This window comes from Cryptomeria japonica, chromosome 10 (assembly GCF_030272615.1).
Source record: "Cryptomeria japonica chromosome 10, Sugi_1.0, whole genome shotgun sequence".
In the NCBI taxonomy this organism is placed as follows: Eukaryota; Viridiplantae; Streptophyta; class Pinopsida; order Cupressales; family Cupressaceae; genus Cryptomeria; species Cryptomeria japonica.
The window spans coordinates 322,026,019-322,039,462 of NC_081414.1; positions in this window are offsets into that span (position 1 = coordinate 322,026,019).

The window sequence follows — 13,444 nt, forward strand, 5'->3', positions numbered from 1 at the left end:
AGAGATATTATTCATTCTGGCACTGATGAGTGGTGCTACTACTCAGGGGGGGCAGTCATCTTTGTGGATTACATTATTGCTTTGATATTTTTGTCAGATTTCTGGCATTGATGTCAGAGGGGGAGAGATATTGATGTGAAAAATAAAAGGGAGTTGTATACATTAGGGGGAGAGATATTGATGTGAAAAATAAAAGGGAGTTGTATACATTAGGGGGAGAGATTTATTTAGAACTGTACAAAGATATCATTCACACAGATTCAAGAGATTGTTGGTTGTCTTCCATAGGGGGAGACTTGTTTGGCATTTCTTGGTACTTAAATGTTATTCACATCTAGTGTTGCCATCAAAGACAAAAGGGGAGACTGTTGGCATTATGGATGAATTGATTATGTTTTGCATTGATGTTTTGTCATTGATGTCAACACTAGCTATTATGGATGGTTACCAGTAGATAGGTTTTAGTTACCAGTAGAAGTTCTAGTGTTATCGGTAGAGGAGATTATCTATTGGACACTTCCGACATGTTTGGATCAATGAGGTATGTTTAATTTTATGTGTTACATGTTCCTACAGCATGTTTTGGTCAGTTGATATTGACTTGGTAATCGGATACTATCATACATTCTTGTAAACCCTTACCAGCATTAGTTTAAGGTTTTATCGATAGAGCTTTCACTAAGGAATTGTGACAAGATGCATAAGTGGTGTTGGTGTGGCTTCTAAATGGATTTCAGGATGTTGTAGATGTTCTTTGATCATGCTTCAACTGCTTGAAGACATTTCTTTGGAGTGGTGGACCCAAGATAGGTTCGGTGCCTATCTAGGTTATGGACAGGTATCATGTTAACGTGTACTCTACATGCTACTGGGATGTTTTGGGATGATTTATGGATTTGTAATTTTTGTTTTGGTCTTAAGCCGACATGGCATATCATTGTAATATGGATTTATGTAATGATCTTATTGTAATATATTTTATGTGTCCAACCTAATTGGATTAGGACTTAGGGTTGGTATAAATGAATGTAAGATCTCATTGTAGATCGGGTATTGTAGTCATGAATTGTAATATCATATGCGAAGGAGTTTAGGTCAATCATTGAGGATAGAATTGGGATTAAGGAAGAGGTCAAAGGCCTCCGGTATTGAGCTTAACCAGGATTGTAATGAGGCATGGTAGATACTATCTTTGGCAGTTCATTATTCTGGATTGTTGTCCATTTATCTTGAGGTGGTTTTAACCTCTGTAGTCAATGAGACTCTTTTGTAATGAGTAGTATGCTCTAGGCAGTGTGCCTTCCTGCATGTGCAGGCCCCTCATTGTAACACATACTTTCTATAGAAGTATCATCTGACTATGGGTAGGCTTCCCACCATGGTTTTTCCCTTTTCATGTTTTCCACGTACAAATCATGGTGTTATGTGGTATGGTTGCTTTGCATTGATTATCAATTTAATTGTTGAGTTTCATTATTTATTGGTATCTATGTCTACCGACATCTATTTCTGCTTTATCGATATTTAAATATTTATGTGCTCCAGTTTAAGGTTGTATTGTGGATTAAATGTTATAATATGTTAATAACTGATTCACAACCCCCCCCCCCCTCTCAGTTGTTCACTAGTTATCCTAACAACATAATTACTACAGAAGTATTATCTAACTGTGGGTAGGCTTCCCACCATGGTTTTTTCCCTTTACCTTGTTTTCCACATACAAATCTTGGTGTTGTGTGAATGTCTTTTATTCTATGATTATTGTTTATGCTTAATTGGATTAACTGCTATTCCGATATTATCATTTTGGGTTCTAGTATTAAAGTTTAATTTTTGATTGCTTCCAGTAATTTGTGACAATTGATTCCAACCCCCTCAATTGTCTTTTGGTTATCTAAACTGTCTAACAAAATCAACTAGTCGAAGAGTCCTCGATTATTGAATGTCTCAACCACTAATTAAATTCAAAGGCAAATGCCATCACATAAACAACAATAATCACATAAAACAAAAAAGTTGACATCATGTATGAACCATCAATAGTAAAACTATGAGTTCATGAGAGGAAGAATAGAGAGAAGATGAATACACACTTTGGTCATCCATGAGAAGAAAGATGAACAAAAGGAACCATGGACATCTTGACCCTAGAATTAGGTGATCCATGGAAAAAAGAGAACATAGAAAAATAGCCCCTAGATTTTGTGTAGGTGATCCATGTAAGGGAGGAGGGTGAGAACATTATTAGTTCCACTCAACCTCATGCATATGTGTGCAAGTGAGGTTCAAAGAACCTAATAGGAATTGATGCCCGAGTACGCTACAACTTTTATAAGATGTATAGTACAAATGTGAAGAAAGTGGTGACATCTTTCTCTAAGAGGTTGTCCTCTGGTTCTGAGAATATCCTATTGTATTAAAGAGAAGTGGTAGCATCTCGATCTAATATGTTGTGCTCTTGGTCTGAGAATGACCCACTGTATAAGGTAAAAGTGATGATATCTCACTCTAAGAGGTTGCTCTCTGGTTCTGAGAATGACCCATTTTATAAGAGAAAGTTGATGACATCTCTCTCTAAGAGGGTGTGCTTTGGTTCTGAGAATGACCCATTGTATAAGGGATACAATGCATGAGAGAAATATAATACTAAAGGATCAGCATGGGTGCGCCCCCCCACCCCCCTTAAGATGTCAACATATTTAAATGTTGATATCTTAAGGAAAGTATAGCATAGATACCTACCTTCAACACAAGGAAGATATCCATTATGCAACAATATCATAGATCTAAGAAAGAGAAGGAATACTCTTCAAGCAAGGATAAGATAGTTGAAAATATATATATTGTTATAAATGTAAAGGAGATCCTTGGAGAAGAAGAGATCTTAATTCAAAAGACATCTACCCCCAAGAGGAGTTGTCCTAGCCAAATATAACATCTTCTAGAATGAAGCGTAGAAGAGAACAAGAATTCAATCCTTCCTCCTATTTATAGGTGAAAGGGATTCTTGATGAGGGATGACTCACTTTTATCCTAATGGGGGTGAGTGAATTTAGTAAAGATGTATATTACCAAGTGTGAAAAATAATTTAGTCAAGGAATTACACCTCTTGTATAAGAGAGAACCCTTGAGTGAACGACAACAATTCCACAGAAGGAATGACATCAAGTAATAAAACTCACACCATCCACAATATAGGAAAGATAAGATCCTTAGAGAGAGAGAGAGAGAGAGAGATAGAGAAAGAGATCATTTCCCCTGAAGTGTAGGACAATGAGAAGAATTACACAACTTCTAGATAGAGAATACTCATATGAAACGTATCGTTTCAAGCAAGGAATACATCCTAACCAAGGAGAAAACATCTGCTTGCATGAAGGATAACTCCATTTAATAAGGATATCAAGTTATGAATAACACAATAGAAGAGGTAATTTGAAAAGAGAGAGAAAGAAGAATAAGGTTACCAAAAGTTCTCTTCTAAGGAGAGATTATTCATAATAGATGTATCATTTCAAGCAAAGAGAAGATCCTGCTCACGGTACAGACATGCACTCGCATGAAGGAAAAATACTTGCAATAAAGAACATCAAGTTTATGAATAAGGTACTCCATAAAGAAAATAGTGAAACCCTATAAAGAAGAAAAGGAATCAAAATTCAAAATTCACATGATATAGCCTTTTATGCCAAAGCCAACTCTCATCAATTTGTGCAATCAAACATGTCTTCTCACTAGAATTTAAATGAAATATATTACCTTTTGTCCAAGTACTGGTAGCAATCTTCAATTCAAATCTATTAATGATCTTGCATTTTCAATCCTTGAATTGTAATTGAAATCCCTTATCCACCAACTATCCTACACTCAAAATATTATGCCTTCAACATTGAACATAATAAACAATATCAGTATTGTGCTTACCATCTCATGATATGGTTTCTCTTCCTTTGATCATGCATTCTTTTTCATCTCCAAATATAACCAGACTGCTATCAAATTCTTGCAAAGATAGAAACTTCCTTTTATCTCCAGTCATATGATGTGAACATCCATTGTCTATTACCCATTCATCCTTATCTTCAATTTTAGTAAAAAGGGGCTTTTCTTCAGGTAGATTCCCTTCCAGTATTGGATCATATTCCTTGATAGCCAAGAACACCCATTACTTTCCATTGTCAAAACCACTAGCAGAGTCTCGTGTCGGTTCATCATCAGAATAAGCCACACCTTCCTCATCCACAAAGTAACATGATTTATCTCTATTTCTCTTGTACTTATACTTTTTCTGATATTTAGGGTTAGGCTTAAATGATATTCTAACTCTTTCTTCAAATCTTGAATTCCTTTCAGTACATGTAGATGCAAAATGACCTATCTTATTACATGCAAAACATTTAAAGGGTGATTTTCCTTCATACTTACTTCCTTCCAGTCCTTTAGGTATTCTTATAGAAAATAGGGCTTCAAGTTGATCAAATTATTCATCTTCCCTCTTCATATCTTCCAATTCCTTTTCATACAAAATTTTCAAATCTTGCTTCCCAGTTGATGATGTAAATGCATGAAAAGCAGGTTTAGACTTCATAGCTCCAGAAGGTCCAAATTCTTCAAGATCAAAAGTAGATAATTTCCCAACCAAGGTATCCCTATTGATATAAGTATTTTCCATTGTTTTCAATTCATTAATTGTAGTAGCCTTCATCTAATAAGCCAGTGATAAATCTCTCAGAACTTTAGAAACTATTTCATCTTCACTGAGAGATCCACCACAACATTGAATTCCCATGACAATTTCATTTACCCTTTCCATAAATGCAGTAATCATGTCATCTTCTTCCATCTTCAAATTTTCATATTTAACCTAGTAACCATCAAGTTTAGAAATCTTAACAGTAGGGTCACCTTCTTTTAGAGTCTCCAGCTTGTCCCATATAGCTTTTGTTGTTGATTTGTTAGTCAATCCCATTATTTGCTGATCAAAAAATGCACACAAGAGGGATTTTGTAGGTTTATAATCATTCCCAAGCTCTTCATCCAAGTTTGTCGAAGGAGGGTTGCTAGATGCCAGATTAAAAGGGGTTACACCATTCTCAGTTATCTCCCAAATTTTGTTACGAAGACATCTCAGATGAGTCTCCATCTGAGTCTTCCATACTCTACAATTTGTTCCATCAGGCCTAGCAATTTCTCTCCAGAAGATAGTTGCAGATGAACTAGATGAACTTGAACTATTAGATGCCATAGGATCTTCCCCAAGTGGTTAAGCTTATGCAAAGAGGACTAGAGCTCTGATACCAATTGTTAGATAGTTTAAATAACTAGAGGACAACAAAGAGGGGTGGGGGGTGAATAAGTTGTCACCATATTACCTAAACATTAAGCATTTAAAAATTTATTACTGGAACATATAAGATCAATACCAGAATATATAAACCAATTACCGAAATGGTAGATATACCAATTAAGCACAAGAAATAATTAGAGAATAGTTAGCATCCACATGACACCAGGATTTGTACATGGAAAACCTAGTAAAGGGAAAAACCATGGTGGGAAGCCTACCCACAGTCAGATAATACTTCTGGAGTAAGTATGTGATTAGAAATTGAGGGGCCTGCACTTGTAGGAAGGCCAATAGCCTAGAGCCTATTTCTCATTACAAAAGGAGTCTCACTAACTACATAAGAAATCTAGACTACAATCTGGAAGGAAGAATGAACTGCAATAATAGCATCTCCTATGCCTGAATACAGTTCTAGTAAAGCTCAATATTGAATGTCTTAAACCTCTTGCATCAACCTAGCTCAGTCACCTATGATCGACCAAATCCTCTACATGAATGATTATTACATTATTTTCTTGCATACCATGATCTACAATGAGATTATACACATATATATACAAACCCTAGACCTTAAACAATTAGGTTGGACACCAAGACAATAAAACCTATTACATAATTATAAAAAATGTTGGCATGAGACCAAAAAAATATCATCCAACCCATAAATCATCCCAGAAACACACTGATAAGTCCCAACAACATGTTACATTAAGTCGATCCATAACCTAGATAACTTAATTTGACAACTTGAGGACCTAATTAGGTATCAGTTCGATAGGATTCGTTGGATGGTGGAACCTTTGATCATTGTTCTGATACTCCTAAATTTTGTTGGATGAAATCTAATCTCAAGATAGTTTAAGATTTAAAAAACTCTTTCTAAGAGTGCTTTGTTGGATTTGGTAATTTCTCACTTATGATCTTTTTTTGAAGTTTCATTGCTGGATTTCTTAGAGGACCTAAAAGGGTATCTGAAACTGTTGATGAAAATTTCACAAGATGATTGGCTCTCTATTTTTCACTAATTTTGACCATGCGCTAAGACAGAGACCTGATGCACTAAAGGATGCTCTCAAAGTTCTATAGAATGTTCCAGATGCGCTATGTTGCCTCTCAAATGTGCTACTTTATATTGTTTGATAATACAATTGTTGGATAGGTTATGCACTAATATGTCCCTTTCACGCACTGATGTTTAGTATATATGTGCTAGAATATCCTTTAGATGTGCTAAGCTAATGCTCTTATGTGCTATGGTGATGTTGATAAGCGCTATCTGATTTCTTACCTATATGATATTGGTCATGCATTAATGTGAGTGATGAAAGTGCTAACTTTTGGATGGTTGAGATGCACTAGGATATTGTTCCTATGTGCTAAATGTCCTAATAACTTTGTTTTGATACTCTCACTATGATGTTGAGAAATAAATTTTATGACTTGATGGATGATTTTCTGAATAATGACTTGAAAACACAACAGATAGAAGAGATAATAACTTGTCTATGCTAAACAAATAGTGTATGATATTTTGAGGATGTTTTCAAAACCCTGATGTTTTTCCTAGTTTGGATTACAAAAAGATAGATCAAGCAGACTCTTTTTTTAAGGGTTATTGACAGCATCATAGCCCACTAGTCTCGATACTCCATTAGCTCAAACTGCCTTGTCACCCATTAGGGGACACCCATTTTTTTGCCTTTTGCCATAAATTAACCCAAAGTGAATTTCTTCACAATTGGGTAGTTATCTTGGGAGATATATGGTGAGTGATCTTGGGGGTAGATTCTTCCCCACCCTTGCACTATGAAATTGCCAATGTTTGGTAATTGACTCGGCTCAAAGCTTATAATTTTATGGATTTTAATCAAGCTTTTGTTCAGTCTTCAGTGATAAACTCCCTCGAGAGGCTTCTGAACCTTTAGAAAAATGATTTATGTATCTTAAAGATACTTAGGGAAGACTAATCACCAAGTAAAAACATTGGAGGGGACTTTCGTCGGCCTCCACATTTGGTTATAGTGGTTTGGAACACTTGGCGATAAATTTGTTTCCCACTTAGGTCATTCTCCTCTCACCGACCTTAATGGTGCCCTAAGGGCAACTCAGGAGAGCAAGCCTTCTAAAGTGGTTTGGTTTTCTTTTTGGTCACCCAATTAAGGGGAGAACATATACCTACCACTTTTGAGACAAGGTAAATAATGTTCTTTTTATCCTTTCAAAGTAGTGATTTGCTAAGACCTATTTGGAGATGTTGCTCCAATAGGAATGGTGTTCTTTTTAGTCCCACAAAGCAATTTGTTTGTTTAATCTAGGAAATCAAATACTGGTCAACTTAAAATAATGCACGTTGTTTTGAGATGAAAATTGCTTTGTAAGAATGAAATGTGGATTGTTCTTTTTAATCTTGCAAACAAGTATTGATTATCAATTTTAAACTTTGCAAGAAGATAAAAGATTGTTGGTTGTTCCTTTTATAACCCAAAATTTGAAGTGTGACCCTAACTTGAAAGAAGGAAAATGTGAATTTGTTGTTCTTTTTAACCTTATAGATTTGATTCCTTTTAAACCCCAAAATTGAAATGTGAGATTCTTTTACCAATTGAAATTTAATGAAATTCTTTTTAGCTAGAAAATAAAATGAATTAATTTTAGCTAGCTTTGAAAAATCTAGAAAAATTAAAAATCAAATCCTACTTTAACTCCTTCAATCCTGCATCAAATTGTTAGACCTGCAAGAAAACACAAGTTAGAAAAATAAAAAATCATATCGTGAGCTTCACAAGCCTAATTTTTCTGACTCTATTACCAAAAAAAAAATTCTTCACTATCAGAGACACAGACTATACTTTCGCACAGATACGCTACAAAATGGTTCAAAAGCACTAAATTGCAGCACCTGCACACTACTCTAATGCCCAAATGTGCTATATTGATACTCCTATGTGCTGAGATATCAGAAAAGACTATGCTCCAGAAATAAGTTTAAATGCACTGAGAGATGGTTCCTATGTGCTAAATAGTGTGATGAATGCACGAAAGTTTTCCCAAATGCACTACAGTATGTTCCAGATACGCCAAAGGAGTGTTCCAGCGTGCTTGCAATCCTTATTATGCACAAAAAACTAAGCTATTTTGGGGGTTGATCCCCATGGTGGGCGCTAGAAATGTATGTGGGAAAACGCAGCGACCAAAATGAATAAATCAAGGTCAGAAAACCCACGTACCAATGAGACTCTTGGTGCAAGTATATGAACTAATTGAATTAGTTTAACTTTCCAAGGGGTGTCCCATTTTTCTCTATCTCATAGGATCCCTAAAGCCAATTTTTTTCTCTCAGATCATTGAGCAAGTGACTTAGGAATGACAACTCCCAGAACGAGTGATATTTGATCTATATGCACGAATGGATTTCTAAGATATTTATTATGTGTTAAAACTATGATGATTAAGTTTAAGATGAAGATAATGATATGATAAAGATTAACAAATTATCCTAACATGATATACTAGCCTAGCATGAATATTCTATGATATGATAAATACTTCTAAATGTTATGATGATGTTTTAACAAAGATAGGATAAAATGCTTAGTAAATTAGGCTATAATGTCGATGCATGAAAATTTGGAGATGGAAAATTAAGAATGAGAGCTCTATTTATAGGTAAAATAGGGCAATAGATGGTTAAGATTGAATAATTTTAACAAGGACTAGGATTGAAAGTTAATCAATCCATGTTTACAATTAACAAGAGGTTGCATGAGAGGAGATGCAAGAAGCATTAAATGCCTAAGAAGACATGAAGGTTACCCTAGGAGGTAAGGGTTAATGTTATGTTAGAGTTATCCAATGGATAAAGCTTTTACTCAAGGGCTAAACTCTTGTGCAAGGGTTAATAGGATAACTAGGATCAAAGACATAAGTGTTTTATGGGACCCTTGAGTCAAAAGGATAATTAAGTTAGAGGAAAGTCTCTAATCAAAGTTCAAAGATGAGTTAACCATAAATGGTTATGTAAGAACCTTTAATGGTTTGGAAGACTTTAGAGGTTAACCATTTGAAGGCATAAAGCATTTAATGATTATTGAAGACTTTGGAGGCTTTGAGAAGTGACTCCCCTTTGCTTATGAATGTGACAATAATTAGGAGATGAATTAGGCTAAATTGGAAGTGATTAGAAGAATCTAGAAGGGGTTTAGGAGGCAAGTGGGAGATGTAGGAAAATGCAAGTGGATGAGGGAAAATGATTTTAATTAAAATAAAATTGCTTTATTTCAACTAAAATAGATGCAAGTTGTATAAATACAAGTGGGGGGATTTAATAAATAAATTAGATTTATTTATTTGCAAGGATAAATTTAATTAAATGTAAATTTAAGTAAAATGGGAGAAAGGGGATTTAATTAAATAAAGTTATTTATTTAATTAAAGGCTAGAAAAGGTTTAGGTGAATTTAATTAAATAAATTGAGTAATTGAATTAATCAAATAGATGAAAATGAAGAAGTTAATTAAATAGAATTTAATTAATAAGGTGAATGAGGTTAAGATAAATATTAAATATTTATTTAAGAAAGGTGGTGAAATTTATACACCTACATTTCGCCCCTCTTTGAAGTGATGTGTGTGCACATGTTGATTCAAAGAAAATCGCTTGATATGCTTCCAAAATTTGATCGATATGATGTTGTGTGTCAAAATGTCGATATGATGCCCCATATGTAGATTTGATGAACAATATTGATGATGGCCCCTCGAGAGATGAATCAAGGATCTAGTGAAAAGTTGTCAAGTTTATGACCATTTTTTGAATTAATTGTGATATGATAATATTGATTGTGTTGGATGTACATTATTGATTCATTTCCCAAAAAATTATGTTGATAAGGTTAAATATGAAAAAGTGATTTTGAAAATCATTTTCACACTTGTCTCCTTGTGATTGTGACATTAGGAGCTCTAACCACGATGTCGATTCCATATTCCTCACACTGATTTAAGCACATTAGGCAATACCAGAGACCCGCTGCATATGGCCCACTAGTAAGTGGCTGAAATCCATCTTTTTTTTTTATTAATTTTATTTATTTTCATCACGTTTTTCAATTTTTGGGTCGGAATTTGCCGGTTTAGCATGTAGGGTAGGTTGTCTAGTGCATACAATAAGAGTGTTAGCATGTAGCAAATCCTATGTAGGTTTAGTGTCTGAGTGCCAAATAGTAGCATGGTTGAGGGGTAGGTTAGCGCGTAGGGTGATTTTAGTGCATAGGGTCTATATAGAAGTGCAATGGGTATGCCAGTTAGCACCTAGGATAGGTTTAGTGCATTGGGTAAATAGGGTAGTGCAAATAGTATGTCAGTTAGCATGTAGAGTAGATTTCGTGCATAAGGTGTGTTTTACAGTGTGTATGTGGAAAAGTTTAGCACATATGTGGAAGCTTAGTGCTTTGGGGTCTTGATTTAGCATGTAGGTTAAAAAGTGGGAAAAAAACCATTATGAAAAATGTGGCGTGAGTCAAATGGATTGGATAAGTTATGTAGATGTCAATATGGGTTCATCAATCGTTTTGATAAGATTTGTGATCCAATGTGAGTCCTATTTTGTAATAATGTTTGATTTTGATATGCTATTGGATTACGATATGAGTCTGTAGTTGATATGGATCTTGTTTCGATATGAGTTGCTTTTTTTATATGAGTTAAGTTGTCAATGTGAATTTGATTTCGTTTGGGTCTTTGAGTCAATATGGGTCTTGATATTGATATGGGTCTTGATTTTGATATGAGTCTTGATTTTGATATGGGTTTGATTTCGATATGAGTCTTGATTGCGTTATGGGTCTTGATTTTGATATGGGTCTTGATTTCGATATGAGTATTGATTTCGATACAGGTCTGATTTCGATATGAGTCTTGATTGCATTATGAGTTTTGATTTTGATATGAGTCTTGATTTCGATATGATCTAATTTTGATATGAGTCTTGATTTCGATACGGGTCTGATTTCGATATGAGTCTTGATTGCGTTATGAGTTTTGATTTTGATATGAGTCTTGATTTCAATATTGGTCTCAATTTCGATATGGGACTGATTTCGATATGAGTCTTGATTTCAATATCGGTCTAATTTCAATATGAGTCTTGATTGCATTATGAGTCTTGATTTTGATATGAGTCTTGATTTCAATATCAGTCCTCATTTTGATATGGGTCTAATTTCGATATGAGTCTTGATTTCGATATGGGTCTGATTTCGATATGGGTCTTGATTTCAATATGGGTCTTTGACTCAATATGAGTCTTTATTTCGATATGGGTCTTGATTTTGATATGGGTCCTGATTTCGATACGGGTCTGATTTTGATATGGGTCCTGATTTCGATATGTGTTTGATTTCGATATGGGTCCTGATTTTGATATGGGTCTTTGAGTCAATATGAGTTTGATTTTGATATGGGTTTGATTTCCATATGGGTCCTGATTTTAATATGGGTCTTTGAGTCGATATGAGTTTGATTTTGATATGGGTCTTGATTTCGATATGGGTCCTGATTTTGATATGGGTCTGATTTTGATATGAGTCTTGATTTTGATATGGGTCTTATTTTGATATGGGTCCTGATTTTGATATGGGTCTTTGAGTCGATATGAGTCTTGATTTCGATATGGGTCTTGATTTCGATATGGGTCTTGATTTCGATATGGGTCCTGATTTTGATATGGGTCTAATTTTGATATGAGTCTTGATTTCGATATGGATCTAATTTTGATATGGGTTTTGATTTTGATATGGGTCTGATTTCGATATGGGTGTTGATTTCAATATGGGTCTTTGAGTCGATATGAGTTTGATTTTGATATGGGTCCTTATTTCAATATGGGTGTGATTTCGATATGTTGTTTTGATTTACAGATTGATGTAAATATGTTTATAATGTGTTCTTGATATGCTTCCCTTTTCAAGATGTTTTGTTTTTTATTGTTGATAGATTTGATTGAATTGAGAACTGATGATGAATATGTGTTGATTTGTAGGCAAATCTTGGTGTACTACAATCTCAAGAGTGATTCCCGAGGCCATGGACACTTATCCCATGCTTGTCACAGGCTGACAAAGATGTGATTGAGAGATGTGGTTATCATCTTTGCTAGACATGGCTTGGTATATCATTAATCAGGGGTTACTAACAGCTTTGGTAGAGAGGTTGCACATTGATACGAACACCTTTCATTTGGCAACTAGTGAGATGACTGTTACACCAAAGGAATATTATTGGATTTTGTGGATTTGTGTGGTTGGGGATTTTCTACCATATGAGAAGATTGAGGAGGGTGGCATAGAGGATTTTTGCTGTATCTTTCAGGATGATGAGGTTAGTGGCTACGAGATCCCATGGTAGGAGCTTTTGGACTTGGGTTATGCTCCACTACTATTAGTATTAGTAGGTTTCATTGGTGGTTTCATGTGTCCCGACCATAGGTTGGAGGTACTAGCTGTTGGATGAGGATGGGTTTTGGAGGACATGGTGATGCAAGGACGCAGGTTTGCATGGGGGTCCTGCATGTTGGCCCATCTATACAAAGAGCTCCACCAGGTAGTATATTTGGGATACAATAGTCTATTAGTTGGGGTGACATTATTACAAGTGAGGGCCTGGGAGCATATACCAGTGTCGAGACTGCTTGCAAACAGGAATAAGCCAGTTGGTGAGGCATATGCTTATGGGTATATAGGTGTAGTTGTCCAGCATAAGCTGGGAAAACTAGAGAACTGATGGAGGGTGTTTGATGATATTGATACAGTCATCTGAAGACCATATATAGATTGTGAGGTGTGGGTGGAGGATGGGCTAGAGATGCCCTATGTATATATGTCAAGGTACCTGATTGGGCGGATGCCCTTTATTATTGAGTGATTTTTGTACTGCCATGTTTATTGGCAGTATGGTAGACAATGGGGGATACCACAGGGAGCATGTTTCTATGCTTGTTGGCAATAGGATGTGCTAGAGTGGGGCCTAGTGGGGCCTACGCTAGATAGAAAAGCAGTTGTAGATGAGTATATGTCCCTCAAAGGACATATCTAGGATTAC